General features: G+C 34.5%; 1 pseudogene; it reads left to right on the top strand.

Moving 5' to 3' along the window:
* Nucleotides 1-1743: 1743 nt before the first annotated feature.
* On the top strand, nt 1744-21402 carry LOC144237288 (cyclin-dependent kinase inhibitor 3 pseudogene; annotated as a pseudogene).
* Nucleotides 21403-22599: the final 1197 nt, after the last annotated feature.

Genomic DNA, 22599 nt, shown 5'->3' on the forward strand with positions numbered 1-22599 from the left:
CATGATGTGGGGCTTGATCCCACAACTGAGATCATGACCTGAGCTGTAATCAAGAGTCAGATGCTCAATGTACTGAGCCATCCAGATGCCCCATCAGTACCAAGATTTAACACTTTAACAAATTATTTGCCAAGTACCACATAGCTTGTCATGATACAGGCATGTGTTAACACGTTAAAATTTACAAAGTCTGCATTATCTTCTCAAGAAATGAAGGAAAAATCCCAAGTGAATATTTTTTGTCATTATAGTTGAAGACAATATGAAACAGATAATAAGAATCATGACTTTATACTTTAAAAAAAAACCAGGTCCCAACAGCTACTTTTTTAGTGGATATAATTAGTATGAGTGGAATTTTGGAACTGTAAATACTGTGATGTGGTGCTACTTTTATGCAAAACACAGTGGAGCATATATGTTGAACAGTTGTGCTACTAGGTACTCATCGCCTGTACTACGATATTTACCATGTCTTATTAAATACACTTTGCCCACCAGCACATTCTTAAAAACAGTTGCATGCTTGCGCCTGGCAGAGAACTCTTGTGTTAAACACATTAACATCATTTCTTATAATAGGTTTTGTTATTCCCAAGCCCATGTGCCTCTCATGGATTCTTTCTCTGATCATCCTCCTTCCCAGTTCTGTTTTCCGTTGCCAGAGACTGGCTAGAAGGATGGGTGATGCAAATGTAAATTCAAGGAACAGGTAATGACTTCCATGATGCATGAGAGGCCCATAAGTTTGTCTACATCAGACGAGGCTTAAAGCTGAATCTAGGAAGGTCAGAGCAACAGCCAAGTCCAAGGGAGTAGTGTCTATGGAACTAAATGGCAGCATCTGGGCAGGGATTGGGTGAAACAAGGAAGAAGGAAAGCTGAAAAGAGAGGGAGGCGGGAGCTAAGTAATGGCCGCACCACTGGATCTGTAATGCTGAGCGAAGCGTCCTGGAGCAAGGCAGAAAATCTTAGACAAGCATCTCCTTACGTGGATTGTGTGTACTTGCGAGACCAACAGTGACTCTTTTTTTTTTTTTTGCTATACCTTTAATCCCAAGATTTATTTATTCTTTTTTTTTAAATAGTTTATTGTCAAATTAGTTTCCACATAACACCCAGTGCTCACCCCCACGAGTGCCCTCCTCCATGCCCCTCCCCCCTCCCCCCTCCATCCATCAGTTCTCAGTTTTTGTCAGCATTCAAGAGTCTCTCATGGTTTGCCTCTCTCCCTTTTCCCCACCATTTCCCCCCTTCTTCTCCCCCTTGGTCCTCTGTTAAGTTCCTCCTAATCCTCCTATACGTGCAAACAGTGACTCTTTTTAATTAAAATCACCTGCAAGCTCTCATCATTCTCTAGAAGGAAACATTTTAATTTAGTCATTAATATTTTTTAATTAAAAAATTTTTTTACATTTATTTATTTTTGAGAGACAGAGAGAGACAGAGCACAAGTGGGGAGGGGAAGAGAGGGAATGAGACACGGAATCTGAGGCAGGCTCCAGGCTCTGAGCTGTCAGCATAGCCCGATGCAGGACTTGAACTCCCAAACCGTGAGATCATGACCTGAGCCAAAATAAGATGTTTAACCAACTGAGCCATTCAGGCGCCCCTAGTCATTAATTTTTTTTAACAGCCGGAAGTTCATTCATTCAATAAATGATTAGGTGATAAGTTTTTTGAGACTTAAAATAGTAAATTTTTGTGATCATTGGTTCCTGCTTTTTACCAGCTAGGGATGAAATGTATGTGAGATCGTGCTCTAGCAAGTGGCTTCTTGTTGTTGTTGCTGCTGCTGCTGCTGCTGCGCTTTTTCCTGTGAGGAGAGGGAGACATGGAGGAAAAGTAAGGATGGTGGGGAAAGTTCACATTTTTTTCTTTTAAGGTTAGTGCTTAAAGAAACGGGACAGAAGATCACCAGTATTCTTCTGTCTCTAAATTGAGTAGATCAAATGGGTACTGACTCACTGGAAGATTTCTTGAGTTTCTGCAGCATTGCTGAGAAACCAACCAGCCCCTGCACTCAGAATAAATCCCCTACTTTCATAATTTATATTTTAATTAAAATAAAATTCACAGTTATATGCACAGATTAATTCTTTGAGTTTTGACAAGGAGATATGCATATGATCACTTATGTCAGTCAAGAAACAGATTTGTCATCACTTCATGTCCACTTCCAATCAGTCTCTGCCCCATCCTTATAGCAACTATTGTGTTGATTTTTGTTGCTATAGATTAAGTTTGTCTCTTCTTCAACTTTATACACTTGGAGACATAGAATATGTATTGTTTGGTATCTGGTATCCCTGTACAGAATACAGGGATTTGGAGATTCATCCACGTTGATGTGTATATCACTAAGTCATTCTTATTTTATTGCTGGGTCGCATTCATTTGTGTGAATACAGCCCAATTTATTCATTCGTTCTCTTGATATATGTTTGGATTATTTCAAGTTTTGGCCTTTAGGGCTAAATCTGTTATAAATATTCTTTCCTAAGTCCTTTTGCAGACATATATTTTTATATTCCTTAAGAAAATTTAAAAAATAGCTAAATTACTAGGTTATAGCATAGATATATGGTGAGCTTTATGAGAAATAGCCAGTGCACTTCCCAAATGGTTACATTCCCACTTGAAAAATTTGACAGATCCAGTTGTTCAACACGTTTGTAACACTTGATGTTGTAGTGTGTCTATTTTCTTCCTTTGCAGTGGAAATCCTATTGTGCTTTTGATTTGCATTTCTCTGATGACTAATGATGTTGATCACTTCTCGATATGCTTATTCATCATTCATATGTCTTCTTTAGAGAAGTGTCTATTTACATCAATCGGCCAGTATGTAAAATTGGATTCAATAGTTATTGTAGTTGTAGTTGTTGTTGTTGTTTTGAGTTGTAGTGGGTCTTTATAAATTTTGTATATACATAATATATACATATATTATATATATTTTAATTCTCCTAGATACATGTATTGGAAATGATTTTCTACAGGCTATGACTAAAGATCTTAACTTTGATCAAGTTCACATTTTTTTTCTTTTAAGGTTAGTACTTTTTCGTGTCCTCTCTGAGATCTTTGTCTACCTGTAGGCCAGAAAGATATTGTGTGTTTTCCAAGAAGGTTTAGAGTTTTAGCTTTCACATCTATGATATGTCTCAGTTAATGTTTGTGTTTATTTACTTTTCATATATTTATTCAATTCTCCTGACACCAATCATTTGAAAGGCTTTCTTTTGCCATAGTCATTGCCTTAGCATCTTTGTTAAGATTTAGTTGACTGTTTATGTTTAGAACTATTTCTGGCTATTTTATCCATTTGCTCTGTTTGTGTATCCTTTTACCTATACTAGTATCTTAAAAATCTGTTAACTATGTCTGTCAAATATGTTATTCTTTTGCAATATTAGTTTGACTATTCTCAGATCTTTGTATTTCCATATAAAATTTAGAACTAGCTCACCAATTTCTATAGAAAAATACTCTGGTATTATAATTGAGGTTATATTAACTCTATAGATCAATTTAAAGAGAACTGTCATTCTAACAATATTTTCTTTTAGTATCCAAACATGGTATATCTCTTCATTTATTTGTATTCTTTAATTTCTCTTAATATTCTATTCTTTTCAGCATAGCTATCTAATATATCTCTTGTAAAATTAATCAAGTATCTTATGCTTTTAGATGTTATTAACATTGGAATTGTTTTTTTAATGTCATGTTCCACCTAGGTATTGCTAGTATACAGTTAATTATTTTTAACCTTTAAAACTGTGCTTATTAATTCTAGCAACATGGTGCAAGTTCCTTAAAGTTTTCTGTGTAAACAATTATGCCCCTTGTGAATGAAGATAGTTTTCATCCTTCTTGCCAAATCTGAATGCTATCATTTCATTTTCTTGAATTATCTGCACCGGCTAAGACTTCTAGTAAAAGATGTGAATAGATGTGGTGAATAGATATGGTGATAGTATCTTTGATGTGTTTTCAACCTCTGGGGATGGTTGGGTGGAGACATTTGATATTTGCCCATTAAGCATGATAATCATAGGGGTTTTTTGTAGGTAACTTTTATCAGATTAAGGAATTTATCTTCTTGTTTTAGTTTGCTGAAGTTCTTTTTTTAAAAATTCTGTATGAGTTTTGCATTTTCTCAAATAATTTTTCTGCAGCTGTGAAATACCTTTGTACTTTAATGTTATGAATTTGAATTATATCGATTGAGTTATTTTTAATTTACTTATTTTTGAGAGAGAGAGAGGGAGAAACAGAGAGAGAGAAAGCAACAGTACACACAGGAGAGGAGCAGAGAGGGAGACCAAGGATCCAATCTACAAGGATCTGATCTGCACTGACAGCTCCGAGACTGACATGGGACTTGCACTCACAGAACCATGAGATCATGACCTGAGCTGAGGTCAGAAGCTTAACTGACTTAACCGTCCAGGTGCCCTTACTGATTGACTTTTTAATGGGAAACCAACCTTAGGTTCTTGGTATAACTCTCACATGAATTTGATGTATTATCTTTTTTAAATGTATTCTTCAAACCACTTTGCTAATACTTTGTTGAATATTTTTGCATATGTTCATAAGGAATATTGGTCTATATAATTATTTTCTTATAAACTCTATCAAGTTTGCATATCAGTATTAAGGTGACCTCATAAAACATTTTGGGTAGGGTTTCCTTCTCTTCTACTTTATGAAAGAGTTTGGATGGGATTAATATTATTTCTTTCTAAAGTACTAAAATTCACCGATAGAATCATCTGGGCTTAGTTTTCCTTACAGGAAGGTTTTCTTTTCCTCAAATTTCAAATTCAACTTGTATAGTAAATATTGGACTGTACTTATTTTCTCTTTTTTTTCCTTAGATTGGTATTGGTATATGATATCTTTCAAGGAATTTGTTCCTTTCATCTAAGCTATTTAAGTTTTTTACATTAAATTGGTTGTAATCTTCCCTTAACCTTTTAATTTCTGTTAGATATACAGTGATAGCCTCTCTTTAATCTTTGATCTTAATAATTAGATTTTTCTCTTCCTTCTCCTTGATTATTTCTGTCAAAGGTTTACCAATTTTATTAATCTTAAAAAACCTAACCTTTGGCTTTCATAATTTTTCTGTTGTTTTCATGTTTCTATTTCACTGATCTATACCATTATTTTATTATTTCTCTTATATACTTTGGATTTAATTGACAATTTTTCTACCTTCTCAAAACTGAAGCTTAAATATTTTTATGTCTTATTTTTAATGTAAGCTTTTAGATGTATAAATTTTCCTTTAAATCCTTTTCAGCAATATTTCCCTCCTAAATTCGGGTATATACTATTTTCACTGTTATTCAGTTAGATTATCTTCTATTTTCTTTTATTGTTGCTTCTTGACCTGTGGACCTGAGGAAGTGTGTTAATCTTCAAGTATCTGGGACTTTTTTTTAGACATATTACTGCTGTTGATTTCTAATATAATCAGAAAACATATTCTTAGGTTATCAGGAAACATATTCTGTATGATTTCAATATTTACACTACACATTAGATAATAATCTCTGAGGGGAAAATACCTTAAGACTAGTACTAAAATTGTCCCAGATTGTTGTCCTTAGATAATCCTCAGCATTCAGCACATAGAGAGGGAACACAGATAGAGTCCAGCAAAATCTTTGGGTTCAGGAAATAAAGTTGGAAGTTGGAGGAGAAAAAGGAGGATAGAATTTGTAGTCAGAGTACAAAAAAGAAGAAAATTTCACAGATAAAGACCTACAGAGAACCACAGAGGATTTCTTTTGAATATTCATCAAAGTGTAGAAGCTACCTGTGTGTTAAGAATATATCCAAAATTATAAGGGAGCTGATGAAATGGGAGAATATGTTTGCAAATGACAAATCAGATAAAGGATTAGTATCCAAAATCTATAAAGAATTACTCAAACTCAACACCCAAAAAAACAAGTAATTAAGTGAAGAAATGGGCAAAAGACATGAATAGATACTTTTCCAAAGAAGACATCCAGATGGCTAACATACACATGAAAAAATTCTCAACATTACTCATTATCAGGGAACTACAAATGAAAACCACAGTGAGATACCATATCACACCTGTCAGAATGGCTAAAATTAGCAACTCAGGAAACAACAGATGTTGGTGAGGATGTGGAGAAAGGGGAACAATTTTCACTGCTGGTGGAAATGCAAAATGATGCAGCCACTCTGGGAAATAGTATGAAGTTTCTTCAAAAACACTAAAAATAGAACTACCCTACAACCCACCACTACTAGGTATTTATCCAAAGGATATAAAAATGCTGATTCAAAGGGGCACATGCACCCCAGTGTTTACAGCAGCACTATCAGCAATGGCCAAATTATGGAGAAAGTCAAAATGTCCATTGACTAAAAAATGGATAAAAACATGTGGTATATATACACAATGGAATATTATTCAGCAATCGAAATGAATGAAATCTTACCATTTACAACTACGTGGATGGTACTGGAGTGTACTATACTAAGCAAAATAAGGCAGTCAGAAAAAGATAAATATATATTATTTCACTCATATGTGGAATTCAGGAAACAAAACAGATGAACATGGGGAAGGTAAGGACAAATAAGATAAAAATAGAGAGAGGGGCAAACCATAAGAGAGTCTTAAATAAAGAGAACAAACTGAGAGTTGATAGAGGAATGTTGGGTGGGGGGATGGGCTAAATGGGTGATGGGCATTAAGGAGGGCATTCGTTGGGATGCACATGGGGTGTTATTGAAGAGTCAAAAATTAAGTCCTCCATTAAGANTATGTAAGTGATGAATCACTAAATTGTACTCCTGAAACCACTACTACACTATATGTTAACTATCTTGGATTTAAATAAAATTTAATGAAAGGAAAATATTCCAGATTATGGAAAAAAGCTACCTTAGAATATTACAGGTATAGTATTCAGAGAATATGCAAGGGTAAAAGATTTAATATTCCCACCTGCCATACTGGAAAACCTTGTAATTCACTGGCACTGGGTAGAGTACCCAAAATGTTCTTGCCTCAGTAGAGAGGAGTCATTAGACTGAGACAAAATGCTTCTCTTGTTCTTCTCAAGAAATCCTAAAAGCAAGACCTGAAAGGACTCAACTGTTTCCAAATAGCTTAACTATATTACAAAATGCAGCTCAAAAATGTTTGTAGCTATATAAAAATATATACAGGTCTCCACTGAGTAAACTCAAGAAATTCCTTCTGATCAAGATTACCAGGTATACAAAAAGCAAGAAAATATGACCCATAATAAGAGGAAAAATAAATCAAACTAAACTCACCAAGAACTGACATAGATGTTAGAATCAGAAGATAAGGACATTAGAACACTTATTATAGCTATTCAATATATTAAATAATTTTATTTAGAGACAGGAAAGTATAAAAAATGATCCAAATCCGTTTTGGAGATGAAAGTTGCATCTGAGAGAATGGAAAGGCAATTAGGAATTGCAGTAGAAAAGATTAGGAAAATTGAAGACATAGCAATAGAAATTATCCAAAAGGAACCACACAAAGAAAAAAGAAATTATAAACATGTAATCAACATCAGTGATCAGTGGACAACTTTAAGTGGCCTTATATATGTGTAACTGGACTCAGCAAAGGAATGAACTAGAGAAAACATATTTAATGTAATGGCTGAAAAGTTTTCAAAAGTTATAGACAATAACCCAGCAAAAGACAAAAGACAAAACCCAATCCAAAATGTGGATTCACAAAAATACTCAAGAATCTGAAAGATGACAAACAAAGATAGAAAAGATGAACAGAACCATTGGGGAAAATAGAAAACAAGCAGCAGAATAACTTCTATTTAATCTCATCAGCAATCATGTTAAATGTAAATAGTCTAAACACTCCAACTGACATATTAGACATAAAAGCAAGATCTAACTGTATGATATTAAACTACTTTAAATACAGAAGCAATTCTACAAAATTTGAAAACTCTGAATAGAGCCCAGAATGCAAATATTTTAACTCTTGTTAATATAGAAATAATGTTATGATACAGGAACTGGGAGAGAAGGTGAAGATAGAGAAAACTGGAAGTACACGGATTCATTTTATTATGATAGTATCTCGACTGATGTTTTCAAAAGCTACCAGATCAATCTATAAAAGTTCAAATATAATAATTAAATATATAAATAAAAATATAATAAGTGTGATCAAATATTAGTGTGTATAAGTCTCTGATGCTTGCTTATTTATTTATTTATTTTTGAGAGAGAGATTGAGAGAGAAGAGAGAGCATGCCAGGGAGGGATAGAAGGAGAGGGAGAATCTTAAGCACGCTCCACACCCAGTGTGGAGTCCAACATGGGCTCATTTAGGACTGTGAGACTGAGCCCTGAGTTGCAATCAAGAGTGTGATGCTCAACTAACTGAGACACCTAAGTTTCCCCTCTGATGCTTTTTAAATGCTTTTAAATTCTCAGATCTTATTTCCACAGATTCTGATTCAGGTTTTTGGTCTGGGCTTAGGGGTATGCCTTTGAAGCAATTATCTTTGGTGTAATTGGTATGTGAGCGATGTCTTTGTGTCACATTAAAAAGTAATATCCAGGTTTAATAATAATTAAACTTAAGTCAAAATGTGGTAGTGGGGAAAGATGGAAGGTGGAAGTATGGATAAGTCCTTTAAAAGAAAACTACGGATTAATATCCCTCATGAGGATAGATGTAACCATTCTTAAACGAAACATTAGCAGTAGTGTCTAATAACGTATGAAAACGAAAATACAGCATAATCTAGTAGGGTTTGTTTGAGTTCACATTAGATAATCAATATTAAGCTAAAAAAGAAAATCATCTTAATAGAAACATATAAAATGTGACAAAGTAAAAGATTCATTACTGATAAAAAATCAATATTATGAAGTATGTAATTTTCATCTTCTACTTATTATTTTACCAACTTTATATTGCATTGATTGAGAGAATTAAATTAAAACTTTCAGTCATATTTTATGACTAATTTTTATCTAGATCTCTTGAATATTTCATAGATTCTTTTCGAAATTAATTTTAATATTACTTTGTCCAAAAAATAAAGAAAACCCATTATGAGAGTTGAATCTCTATTTTCTTTTTTTTTTTCTTTTTTTTTGTCACCTAATATTTCTTTTATTCTTTTTTTTTTAAATAGTTTATTGTCAAATTAGTTTCCACATAACACTCAGTGCTCATCCCCACAAGTGTCCTCCTCCATGCCCATCCCCCCTCCCCCCCACATCCATCAGTCCTCAGTTTTTGTCAGCATTCAAGAGTCTCTCATGGTTTGCCTCTCTCCCTTTCCCCCACCATTTCCGCCCTTCTTCTCCCCCTTGTTCCTCCGTCAAGTTCCTCCTAATCCTCCTATACGTGCAAACATATGATATTTGTCCTTCTCTGCCTGACTTATTTCGCTCAGCATAACACCCTCAAGGTCCATCCATGTTGCTACACATGGCCAGATTTCATTGTTTCTCATTGCCATGTAGTATTCCATGGTATAGATAAACCACATCTTCTTGATCCATTCATCTGTTGATGGACACTTAGGCTCTTTCCATGTTTTAGCTATTGTGGAGAGTGCTGCTATGAACATGAATCTCTATTTTCACCTTGAATTTGCTTTATTTGGTCATCATAATACAAAATTTATTTAAATTTAATTTGCATTTTCTTGTTACATATTTGTCCATCTTCCTTTTTTTTTACTTTTAATATTTCTATTTTGCTTTTTGAAACATGTTTATTTTGTATAGAATATGATTGGGCTTTGAATTTAATCCTGTATAGGTCTCATTATTTTTCAATTGAATTTATCTCTTTTGTATCAATTGATTTGCAGAGATGCTAACTCATTAAGTCTGTATGTTATACATTTTTCTGCATTGAATGTACACTTTAGCTTTGTTTGTTTGTTTGTTTGTTTTTACTGTAACTATATGGTCCGCGCTTTCCTTAATTTGTTTGTTGAGGTTGTAGTGACAGTTACAGTTGTGGTAATACATGTGCTATAATTTTGATATCTTTCTAAGATTTATATTCTGTTTTTAAGTCTTCTAGTGTTTTTAAATCACTATCTTTTGATTTCTCAATTTTAGAGCATATCTGTTGACTCCCCACCATGAAAGATTAGGGAAATAAAATTTAAACAGTGTGGTACAACTACACATACCAAATAGTGAAAATGAAAAGGAGAAAACACCAATATTAACTGAAGGATTTAGAGCAACTAGAAATCTTATGCAGCATGCATGGGAATATAAACTGATCAAGTCACTCAAGAAAACCTGTTTGGCTACCATAGCTAAATAGTCCTGCCCTATTAGCAAGCATTTCCATTTCTACTTACATACCCAAGAGAAATGCACATATATGTTCACCAGTACACATGCCAAGAATGTTCATGTGTTCATATGCACCATTTGTAATAGCTGAAAGCTGAAATGTAAATTAAATGTACATTGACAATGGATTAGATAAATAGTTGTTTATTCATGGAATTAAGTACAAGTGAGCAATTTTTCAGCTTTAGTGAGTTATTATTATCGATACACAAACCTGCTTATATTTAATGTATACAATTTGATGAGTTTTAACATATGCACATACCTGTGCTACCATCACTACGATCAAAGTAATAAACACATCCATCACTTCCAAAAGTTTCCTTGTGTCAGAAGGAATAAACTCTTGGTACCTGTAGCAGCTGGAATGAATTTCAAAAACATCGCATGGGCATAAGAAGCCAAACACAATGGCTTTTTAAAAAATTAATGTATATTTAAATTTAATTTAAGTTTAAATTAATGTATACAGAGAGAGACAGAGAGACAGAGAAAAGGCCGAGTAGGGGCAGAGAAAGACAGAGACACAGAATCCGAAGCAGGCTCCAGGCTCTGAGCTGTCAGCACAGAGCCCAATGCAAGGCTAGAACTCAGGAGCTGGGAGATCATAACCAGAGCTGAAGTCAGATACTCAGGTGCCCCCAAACACAATGCATTATATACCATATAAATATTTTTATATAAAGCCAATAAGTAGTCAGAATGAACCTGTATTGTTAGAAGTCAAGATAATGGCTACTTCGGTGGTGAGATAGTTTTTTGGAAGCAGGCAAAAGGGAGGCTTCTGAAATGCTTTTCATGTTCTGTTTTGTGATTGGATGTCCACACATGGGTCAGCTTCACTAAGCAGTAAAAATCTTTCAAAGCTGCCAGCACTGGGCGCTGATGAGATCAGGAATACTAGGCTTTTCTTACATTGATGAAGGAAATGCCAATTGCTACAATCATTTTGGAAAGCAACTAACAATGGCTATTAAAATGTAACGTAAATACAAAATTTGAGCCACCAACCCACTTTTGAGAATCTGTTCTATGGGAGAAAAGCAGCATTATAGAAGGCTACATAAAAATATATTTGAAGTGGCCGAAAACTAGAAACGATTCTAATATCCATAATTAGACATATGGTTGAATAAATTATAATACAATCAGCCAAGGTATATTATGCAGCTATTAAATAAAATGTGTTTTACATATAACTGATGAGTCACAAGAGTTTCCATGATGTGTTATTAACTGAGAGATGTCTAAAGCAAATACACACAAAGAAATATATTCAAATATGTATTTTAAGACATAACTAGATTATTAAGATCATTTACCTAGTGGGAAAGAGGTAATGGGGAGAAAGAGAATAATTTGGTCATAAAGGTCTGTGTATTTTTTTTAATGAGGGTAAAAATTTGAAAGTAATTCTTAGTTCACATAAAGTGTGTAGGTTAAATGAAATTATCTGGAGTCATTAAAAATAATGATAAAGTTTATTATTTTTATGGTGTGTATGTGTGTGTGCATCTGAGCATAAACTATTATTTAATTGTTTAGGAAAATTGCTGGTAATAGAAGAAGAGTATTATGATATAATATCATCTACTAATAAGCTTATATGAGTATAAAAACTTATCTGGGTAGTATACCTCAAAATATTAAAGGTAACTAACTATAATTGCTGAATGTTTTAGTCATTTATTTTATGTGTATTTTGTAGATTTTTCTGAATTAACTAAAATTAGAAAATGTTTAAATATATATCATAACAAAAAATAGAAAATAACGAAAGAACAAATGAAGATAAGTAATCTAAGAATTCAACCCAAGAAATCAGAACAAAACTAAACCTAAGTTACCAGAACAAAGGTAATGATGATGATGATGATAATAATAACAGAATAAAATTAATAGAAACAAGGCAAAACAAGAAATAATATCAAGAAATAATATTTGGCTGCAACCTCAATTAGGAGGCATAATAATAAATATCTTAATCATGAAAAAAGGTAAATTTCAACAAAGCAAAATTATAACAGACAAATCATGACATAGAAGTTTACATTAATTTTCCAAATTATTTTCCTGTAATACTTTACATGCAAGTAAACTTGAAAAAATAAAATGAATGGTACTATAGCAAATATTCATTGCCAACATTTACCTCAATAATGATATAGAATCCAAACACAAATCAATAGGCCAAGGGGAAAAAGAATTGAGGAAGCTAACAGAGGTCCATTCTCTGCCCTCCACCTTCTCAGAAAAGCTCCAATCCAGTAGATGTGTTCCCAAAATTAAAGAGTACAAGACTGTGTCCGTTATGATTTACCAACGTGCTTGCCCTATTGATTGTTTATATTGTGAATCCCATTTCTGCCTAGGTCCCAGGTTTCTTTTCTTTTCTTTTCTTTAACTTTTTAAATGCTTGTTTATTTATTTTGAGAGAGAGAGATTGAGAAAGAGAGAGAGAGTAGAGGAGGGGCAGAGAGAGAGACAGAGAGGGAGAAAGTGAGAAATCCAGGCAGGCTCTCTGCTGTCATCACAGAGCCCAGTGAGGGACTTGAACTCACAAACAGTGAGATCATGGCCTCATCTGAAATCAAGAGTAGGATGTTCAACCAGCTGAGCCACCTAGGCACCCTGGACCCAGATGGTTTCATAAGTGAATTCAAACAAGGCTTCATGATACAATGAACTAAAGAAGAGCCTTCATATTTTTTCTTTTTTCAAAGCAAGCACAACATGGTTACAACATCTGAAATTTTTTAAGTGAAAGATATCTGGGCAATTTTGTCAGTGATTTTCTAGCATCAGCTATGATATTATCAGGGTTCTTCTCCTTGGATATTAGTGTTTTACAAAGTTGATTATTAAAGTTTTCCAATTTGGAAACATGTCTGGAAAAAAATGTCATTTGCTCATGGCGCATTATCATTTTAATGTACCGTAGGATTTGAATGGATTTTAGGGTTTAGAATACTTACATTAAAATAGTTTAAAATATTTTAAATAAAATTCTGGGATCATGCTTAACCATACGATGCTAGAAATATTTTCATTATGGATGCTAGAGATAATTTTAATATGGTTAGGAACAAAACATGGATGAACAGTAATTTTAACATTATTCTGAATGCACTCACTATGCAATTAGCCAAGAAATGGTAAAACCAAATAGACAATGAAAAATAGGGCCAAAATAGTTTTATTTGTAGACAGTATAATTATATGCATAAACCCCAGAGATTTAACATAAAAAAAGAAAGAGACAAACAATTGTTTGGTACAGATTTAATACAAAAAAAATATCAGTAGCTTTGCTAACTATATTAACATGCCTAATATATAACTAAAATATAAAAGAGAAAAAACAGCATGAAAAATAAATAACCTATTAATATGTTAAATGACACATACACAGGAACTATATGAAGAACATTTTAAAATTCTACAGAATGAAGATACATTTTACTCATAGAGAAAAATACTCAAAACTGTAAGGATATTAATTCTCCTTAAATTCCAATTAGATTGGGGGATCTTGATAACAACAATTTTAAATTTCATTTGGAAAACAAAACACTAATAACTTGAAACTTTATGAAAAAGAATGACAAAACCCTTTTTGTCTCAGATATTAACTATTGTATGAAGCTATATCATTTAGAACAATTATACATTATCTAATTAATAGGTTGAGGTATCAGTGGAACTGATAGAGGGTTCAGTAAAGGATTTTGTTACATTTGACACTTGATAAATGTGGGATTTCAAATCAGTGATAGGAAAAGAATTCTGCAACAAACAGTGTAGGGATAATTTGGCTTTTCAGTAGGTTATAGATTTCTGGGCAGGAAACATATATACATAGATACTACATTACAAGCTTGTTTAGCCAAAGATGGAGCAGGGACAGGAGAACATTCGGCCCTTTTCTGGATGCCCAGAGTCCTAACCTGGGCAAAAGGCTGCTGGGGATAGTGGCCAGACAAGACAGCACCTTGATGATCTGGAAAGCTCAAGTCTTGCAATATCACTGACCTTTATGATCCAAGTTACTATCTTCATTCTGTAAGAAATTCTATTAGCAAACCTTGTGCTTGTATTTGAGGAAATGTTTACAAATATCAGACTCCTTTTAGGGAGTATATGAAGCAATATAAATGAATTACTTTGGTGAAATTAATCCAATGATAACCATTAGAAAATATTTGCTTATATAATTCCTTTGGCTTTAGAACTAATATATGCCTGGGGCGCCTGGGTAGCTCAGTAGGTTAAGCATCTGACTTCGGCTCAGGTCATGATCTCATAGTTTGTGGATGTGAATCCCGTGTTGGGCTCTGTGCTGACAGCTCTGAGCCTGGAGCCTGTTTCGGATTCTGTGTCTCTCTCTCTTCTCTGCTCCTTCCCTGCTCGCACTCTGTCTCTCTCTCTCCTTCTCTCAAAAATAAACATTAAAAATATTATAAATTATGTATGTCTGACTTCATGTATGCTTGAACTATAGACCATCAAATAAAGTGAGATTTTAAAAAGGATTTTATTCAGAATATGTTATACAGCAGTGAATTTAATATTAAATAGCATTGGGAGGGGCAGATTAATATGTATACCTAGCAGCTGAATTAGACTCATTGTTATTCTCAGTTCTGCTATTTATTGACCCAGATATCTCTTTAACACTATCTAGAAACCCATTTTAAGTAGCTGCAATTAATTGCTAAGTTAGAGAATGAATATTTTATGTACTAAATAAATATCAGCACCAGTTTATAGGATTAATAAGGATTTACTAATGAGAAGGGGAGACTTCTATAAATAGTGTCAAGGATTTAAAATTTTTATTCTTATAATAATGAAAGAAAATTAAAAGTGCTTGGAAATATATGGAGCCCAAATTGAGCATGGTGTTGAGATCAGCTTGTCTTGTAATGTAAGGCACTGAAAGCAAGTATGCCCAGAGATTAATTAAATGAGAAGATCACCGTAATTGTGATTTAGCCTGGAGCCAGGAAAACTCTGGATTATCAGGATTTCTTATATGGGTTTTTATAAGGAGCAACATTCTTCCCAATGAAATGTCAAAATTACATTGACTAAAAAAATGTTTTAAGTGGATTGGATTTTGAAATTTATAGAGGCTTTCAATGATCAGAAGTTAGATGGTTCTATCGACTTTCTAAGATTTTCCTGATTTTATTTCTATGATGTGATAATTAGACCAAAAAAATCAAGCACTGCATGGGGTGCTGAGGCCTCATGGGTCCTTGGAGTTATTTCAAGAGGTCTGTGACTCCATGTGTACACTAATCATTGTTGATTGAATAAATCATAAATAATGCATGGCATACACACTTGTAGTCTCCTATTTTAAATGCATGGGATTGTGTTTTGATTAATAAAGATTCAGGGTAGCATTTTGTCATTAGATATTTTATCAACAAATCATAAATGCATACTTTTACTCCAGTGAGATCTGTAATTTATTTTAGACCATGTAAAGAAATTTTCACATGTTAAATTGCTAGAGAGGCGCCTTGGTGGCTGAGATCATGACCTTATAGTTTGTGAATTTGAGCCCCATTTGGGGCTCTGTGCTAATAGTGTGGAGCCTGCTGGGGATTCTCTGTCTCCCTCTCTCTCTTTCTTCCCCTGCCCCACTCATGCTCTCTCTCTCTCTCAAAATAAATTAATTAATTTTAAAAAGAGGGAGGGAGGTGCCTGTGTGGATCAGTCAGTTAAGCATCTGACTTTGGCTTAGGTCATGATCTGGCAGTTCTTGAGTTTGAGCCCCACATTGGGCTTTGTGCCGACAGTTCAGAGTCTGGAGCCTGTTTTGGGTTCTGTGTCTCTCTCTCTCTCTGACCCTTCTGCCCACCCCCAAAATTAACACTAAAAAAAAAAAATAGGAAGAAATTGCTAGAAACCATGCCTTCAAAGCTAACCATTTACTATTAAGTTCTAACTAATGACAATTTAGCTTCAAATAACCAGATTTGTCAGACTTTATTACTAAATAACTAATCAACCTCACCTATGTGTAATGGCCAGTGATAGGCACCAAAGATATATTTGGTACAGGATACCCAGAAGTGGTAGAGAGAATTTCTAAATTTTGTCAGCCTTTTCCTCTTGCTCTCAAGAAATTCAAAACTCCAACTTCCTTCACACATCTTTTCCTCTCGGTTGTATTTACTATCATGCTTAATAGTACTGGCGTTCAACCCCTAGCTTGGACCACAGAGCTATCTTGAATTCCTCTATCTTCTACAATAAAAATCCTTCCAAGAGTCCATCTATTCTCATCACTATCGTCTCTGCTTCAGAGGTGCTTCTAAGCAGTGCACCTGCCTCAATGAGGAGCACTGAAGCTCCTTCCGAAGTGGACCTTTGTTTCCAACCTTGCCCCACTCCAATATTCCATACTTTGCCAAGATAATTTTAAAGTAACCAGCTTAGGCCCAAGATGGAGTCATTCAAATTCAGCCCTATGTCAGCAAACTAAAGCTTAATTAAGTTTCTATGCTCAGTTCTCCCACAAAAGGAAGACCTACATCAATGAATCTGAACATGGCAATTCAGCACAAGTTACCTTATACAGCAGCTCCAAGACTTCTCTTTGCTCCATATGAGAGAACTAACTGCTTTAACCAGTTAGAAATGCACCCCCCCCCCCATAGCTTCCTTGTTACTTGTCTCTTCTGCTTATAAAAACTCTTGCCTTGTACAGCTTTTGGAGCTCCTTTCTCTATGCTAGATGGGATACTGCCCAATTCACAAATTGCTGAATAAAGCCAATAAGATCTTCACTCAGCTGAATTATTTTCTTTAACAATAGCTTATAAAATTTGATTTTGATCATACCATCCACTGTTGAAATCTTTCAACCACTCTATTATTTTCAGGGTGAAATTCAAATTCCTTTTCTTTCCCCTGCCTTACTTCTTTTTTTATTATACTAAAAACATTTATCATGTTCTTCTAACAAAATTTTAAGGGCACAGTATAATGCTGGTAATTATAGGCATGATGTTGTACATTAGATCTCTGAAACTTACCCATATTGTATAACTGAAACTGTAATAATCGTTGAATATCAACTCCCCAATCCCATCACCCCTACAATTCCACTCTCTGTTTCTATGAGTCTGACAATTTTAGATACCTTATATAAGTGGAATTATATAGAATTTGTTATTCACTGTCTTATTTCACTTAGCATAATGTCGTCTAGCCTCATCCATGTCACACATTGTAGAATTTCCTTCTTTTTATTTTGTTTTTTAAGTTTTTATTTATTTTTGAGATAGAGTGAGACAGAGCATAGCAGGGGAGGGGCAGAGAGAGGGAGACACAGAATCTGAAGCGGGCTCCTGGCCCTGAGTTGTCACTCCAGAGCTCGACATGGGGGTCAAACTCATAAACCACAAACCATGACCTGAGCTGAAGTTGGATGCCCAACCAACGGAACCACCCAGGTGCCCTGGATTTTCTTCTTTTTAAAGGCTGAATAATATCACATTGTATGTACATGCAACATTTTCTTTATCCAGTCATCCAGTGATGAGTGTTTGGGTTGTTTTCACATCTTGGCTATTGTGAACAGTACAAAATGAACACAAGACTGCAAATATCTTTTCAAGATCTGATTTCAATTCTTTTGGATAGAGATCACTTTGGCAACACATATACTCAATTCTTTTGGGTAAACACTCAGGAATGGTATTGCTGGATCCTAGAGACTTCACAAAAAAACTGTTAGAACAAATAAATGAATTCAGTAAAGTTGTAGGACACAAAATCAACATAGAAAAACTCAATTGTGTTTCTATACATTAAAATGAATTATTTGAAAAAGTATTTAAAAAAACAATCCCATCTACAATAACGTCACAAAAAATAAAATGCTTGAGAGTAACCTTAACTAAAAAGATGAAACACTTGTATGCTGAGCACTATAAATCACTGATGAACAAAATTAAAGACATAAGAAATGGAAGAGTATTTCATACTCTTGGATTGAAAGACTATTGTTGTTAAATATCCATACTACTAATGTGATCAGTCTATAAATTCAATGCAATCCCTACCTAAATCACAGTAGCATTTTTTTATAGAAATAGGAAAAATAATTCTGAAATTCACAAGGAACTACAGAGATCCCTAAATAGTTAAAAACAAAGAATAAATAGAGAGGCATCACATTTCCTGATTTCAAAATGTATTACAAAGCTACAGTAATTAAAACAGTATGATACTGGCATGAAGCAGACATATAGACCAATAGAAGAGTATAGAGACCCAGAAATAAACCGATGCATATGTAATTAACTGACCTTTCATAAGAGTGCCAAGGATACACAATGGGGAAAGAGTGGTGTCTTCAACAAATGTGCTGGATATCCACATGAAAAAAACTGGAATATCCATGTTAAAAAAATGAAGGAAGAAAGAAGTTGGACAATTTTCTTACACCATGCATAAAAATAAACTATATGAATTAAAGACTTATATGGAAGACTTGGCTATAAATCTCCTAGGGAAAAAAAAACATAGGAGGACAAGCTTTTTTCTTTTTAATTTTTAAAATTTTATTTTAGAAAGAAAGAGAGGAAACTCACATGTGCATGCAAGTGTAGGAGGGGCAGAGGCAAGAAAGAGAGAATTTTAAGCAGGCTCCATGCTCAGTGTGGAGCCCAAGGTGGGGTTCAATGTCATGACCCTGGGATCATGACCTGAACTAAAATCAAGAGTTGGACACTTAACCGACTGAGCCACCCAGGTGCCCCAGGGAAAAACTTTATAACACTGGCCTAGGTAATAAGTTCTTGAATATGACACAAAAATACAGGAAGCAAAAGAAAGTTATTTAATGTGATACACATAGATCTTTATAATTTGATCACTATGAACCTTGTAAGCACTGTGTTCTATCCATTTCTTCAGAATCCTCTAGCCATTCCAAGTTAGAAGTATTTTTTGTTTTGTTTTGTTTTAGTGTTTTTTTTTTCATATGTCATCTCGTTGCATATTTCAGGCATACATGGTTGGCTCTATTCAAACAGCTATACTCTCTGCTCCACTTTTCTTACCAGCACGGTGTCAATTTCGTTCTGGTATTAGCCTTCTAGAGATATGGAGTCAAGGGAAAGAGACTGTCTCCTGCTTAAAGGACTGAATTATGATTAATTAGCAAATTTTCTGCTAAAGGCCGGAGACTAAATATTTATGCTTTGTGTGCAAAGAGACAAAATCAAGGATGTTATGTATGGCATACATAAAAAGAAAACAAAATTTTAAAACTGTTGATTGACAAAATTAAAAATATAATCATAATAATTGAGTATAATTTTAAAAGAGATCTAATGAGAAGAATGGAATTCCATTTGAGGGAAGAACATTTTGCTTAATTGGGGTTTAAAGTTAGTTTTCTCCATTTGCAACTTAGTTGTCAGTGTTCATTTGTAAAATCTCTTAGTTCATGGGGAAGATTTTGCCCAGCCATTAGCCTAAAAGCATCGTGTATGCTAATTCTTTTTAGTAGAACTTGGTTTAAGCATGGACATGTTACATATTCCTACCCAATGAGATTGAGGAAAAGTGTATCTGATGCTTTTGGGAAAGTGGATCCTCATTAACATAAAGAGGTCCAGAGGAGAAAATCTCTCTTTTCTTCAGTGGAGACGATGTGTCTACATGTGACATCCTGAGATGTTGTTACTGTCTTGTAACCTTCAGAGCTATTGCTAACCTACTGAAAAGAGCAAAATGGAAAGAAGGAAAAGACATCGAATAGGATGAAGTCATTGTGTGCCTTAATTGACAAACCCTGTGACCACTCTGCTTCTAATCTTGTGATGTGAAAAAAAATAAGTCCCTTATTGTTTAAGCTACACTTAATCATATTTTTTGTTAGTCACAGCTCAAAGCTTTCTAATTGATCCAGCGCCTCTGTTCTCAGTATCTAAAATGACTTTTCCCCTGCCATTTGAATAAGCTCGTACCATTTCCATAAATGCGTTTAAATACCACATTGATTTTTTTTCAGAAGGTTTTTTTGACCTTTGCTGGTGACTTCCCCAGCTATAGATGTAGTTGGGCACTAAATGGTTGATGCTCCCATGGCACTTTACACAATACCTCTGTTGTTCTTATATTTCTATATTGTAATTTTTGTATATATATTTGTTTGACATCCGACTTTGCCCAGATCGATAACAGCTCCAGTCCAGGAACTACAGCTTATTTGTTATTTAGTTCCTCCCACTCAGAATAATCTTCAGTACATATTACATCCTTCATGACCGAGTTCATAAAATAATAAGCGATTGGAGGTGTCAACAGGTAATGATGTGGGGTGACGAGCGATAAAGCCACCTAGTTCATTGCAGACAAGTGAATTTGACTCATCAGACAAAAAGCCTATTGAAAACGAACAGACTCCAATTCAGATATCATGGCTACCTCTGTCACGAGTGAATTGTTCTCAGTTTCTTAGGTTATGTGCTTTTCCAGTTTGTAAATTTAAAACTGTTTGAAGAGATATCAAAAAAGATACAGAAGAACTGAATAGCTATGGTATACAAGACACATTTGTTTTCTGCAATGGAAGAAAACTGTCAAAATACAGAGTCCCAGATCTTTGGACCTCTACCATCAGTATGGAATTATCACTCATCATCATCCAGTCCCAGATGGAGGGACTCCTGACATAGCTATCTCATGGAGGAGCTTGTAATCTGCCTTAAAAATAATTGAAAAACATTAATACACTGTTACGGAGGACTTGGGAGATCTCGTCCTGCCGCCACTTGTCTCCTACTACATGGTCTCACAGTTTCACCTCAGCAAGCTGTAGACAGCCTGAGAGACCCAAGGGGATCTGGAGCATTGCAGAATGTAAAGCAACATAATTATCAACATTATTAGGAGTTTTGGGACAAACTAGCTGTACATATATCATCAAGAGATTCATTATCAAGATCTGCATCTAGACAAAAATGATTTTTAAATGACATATATATGACCGTGTCTGAAATTTAAGAACTATTTAACAGGATTTGTATTAAAATGAAACTTAATAATGTTAATCAACTTGAATGTAAATGTATATGTGGAGATATTCTTAAAGCTCTTATTGACAAATTTCAAGAAAAAAATAAGTGAATAAAAAAATGAATCATATGTAGTACCTACCTCCAAGAGAATGCAATATAGAAAGGAAGATAGATATTTGAACATGGGTCTGTGAATCATGTTTGGTGTTTGGAAATTAAAAATGATATGTCCTATTCCTTAAATGTTTTTGTAATGTTTATAGTTAACAGAGTCTGCCTCCATCTCTAGCCACTGTTTATGTAAGATCCGAGAAGATAATATTGTGCTATGGTTTGGCAGCTCCAAAGTTCTTAGCTTTACTAACTCCTGCTCTTTCTGACTCTCTTTTTTATTGTTATTGAGAAGTCTCTAAGTTGTTAGGATTGTCGTCTGTATTCAATTATGCGATAGGACAACCATCTCCCTGTTACATGGCTTTCTGTGCTTCTCATCTCAGCAAATCATTGCAAGACTTATATGAAGGCCTTAGCAAGGTAACCTCTGTATGTTTTGTTTAGCTACAAATTGTCAATTGTGTAGACCTTTACTCTGAAACACGTTCTGAATATCAGTATCAAGAAGCACTCCCCTCCCAACATTGGAAGTTCCTTGAGATAAACTGGTTAGACCTGGAGGTGACCATTCTGGGGCAAGGGAGTGAGGCACACTGTACTGGTGATTTGGATAACCATCAGGATGCTTTTACCACTTCATTGCCCTAATTTGCTGAACTCTAGTGTCAGGTTACAAATGAGATCCATCTCCACACATTCCCTGAATAATAATTTTTGCAAAGCTTTGGCAATGCTAGATAGGTCGTAGTACCATTTCCAAAGCAATAGTGGAGTGGTAGGTTGACTACATCAAGAAGTAATTCTTTGACAACAGCTAGGTATCCTATACTTCAATTCAATTCTGACACTATTTACCTGGAGATAGCATCAGATTCCATAGGCTGAGGGCCCAGTTTTACAAGACTGCTCCCACAGCTTCCTTCAGATGTCAGCCCAGGTTATTACCAGCACTTCTGACCTACTGGCTATGAATTAAAGGTTCCCAACCCCCCTCTTTGAATTCCATTAATTTGCTAGAGTGGCTCACAGA

The sequence above is a fragment of the Crocuta crocuta genome, unplaced genomic scaffold (assembly GCF_008692635.1).
Source record: "Crocuta crocuta isolate KB4526 unplaced genomic scaffold, BGI_CrCroc_1.0 scaffold166, whole genome shotgun sequence".
Lineage (NCBI taxonomy): Eukaryota > Metazoa > Chordata > Mammalia > Carnivora > Hyaenidae > Crocuta > Crocuta crocuta.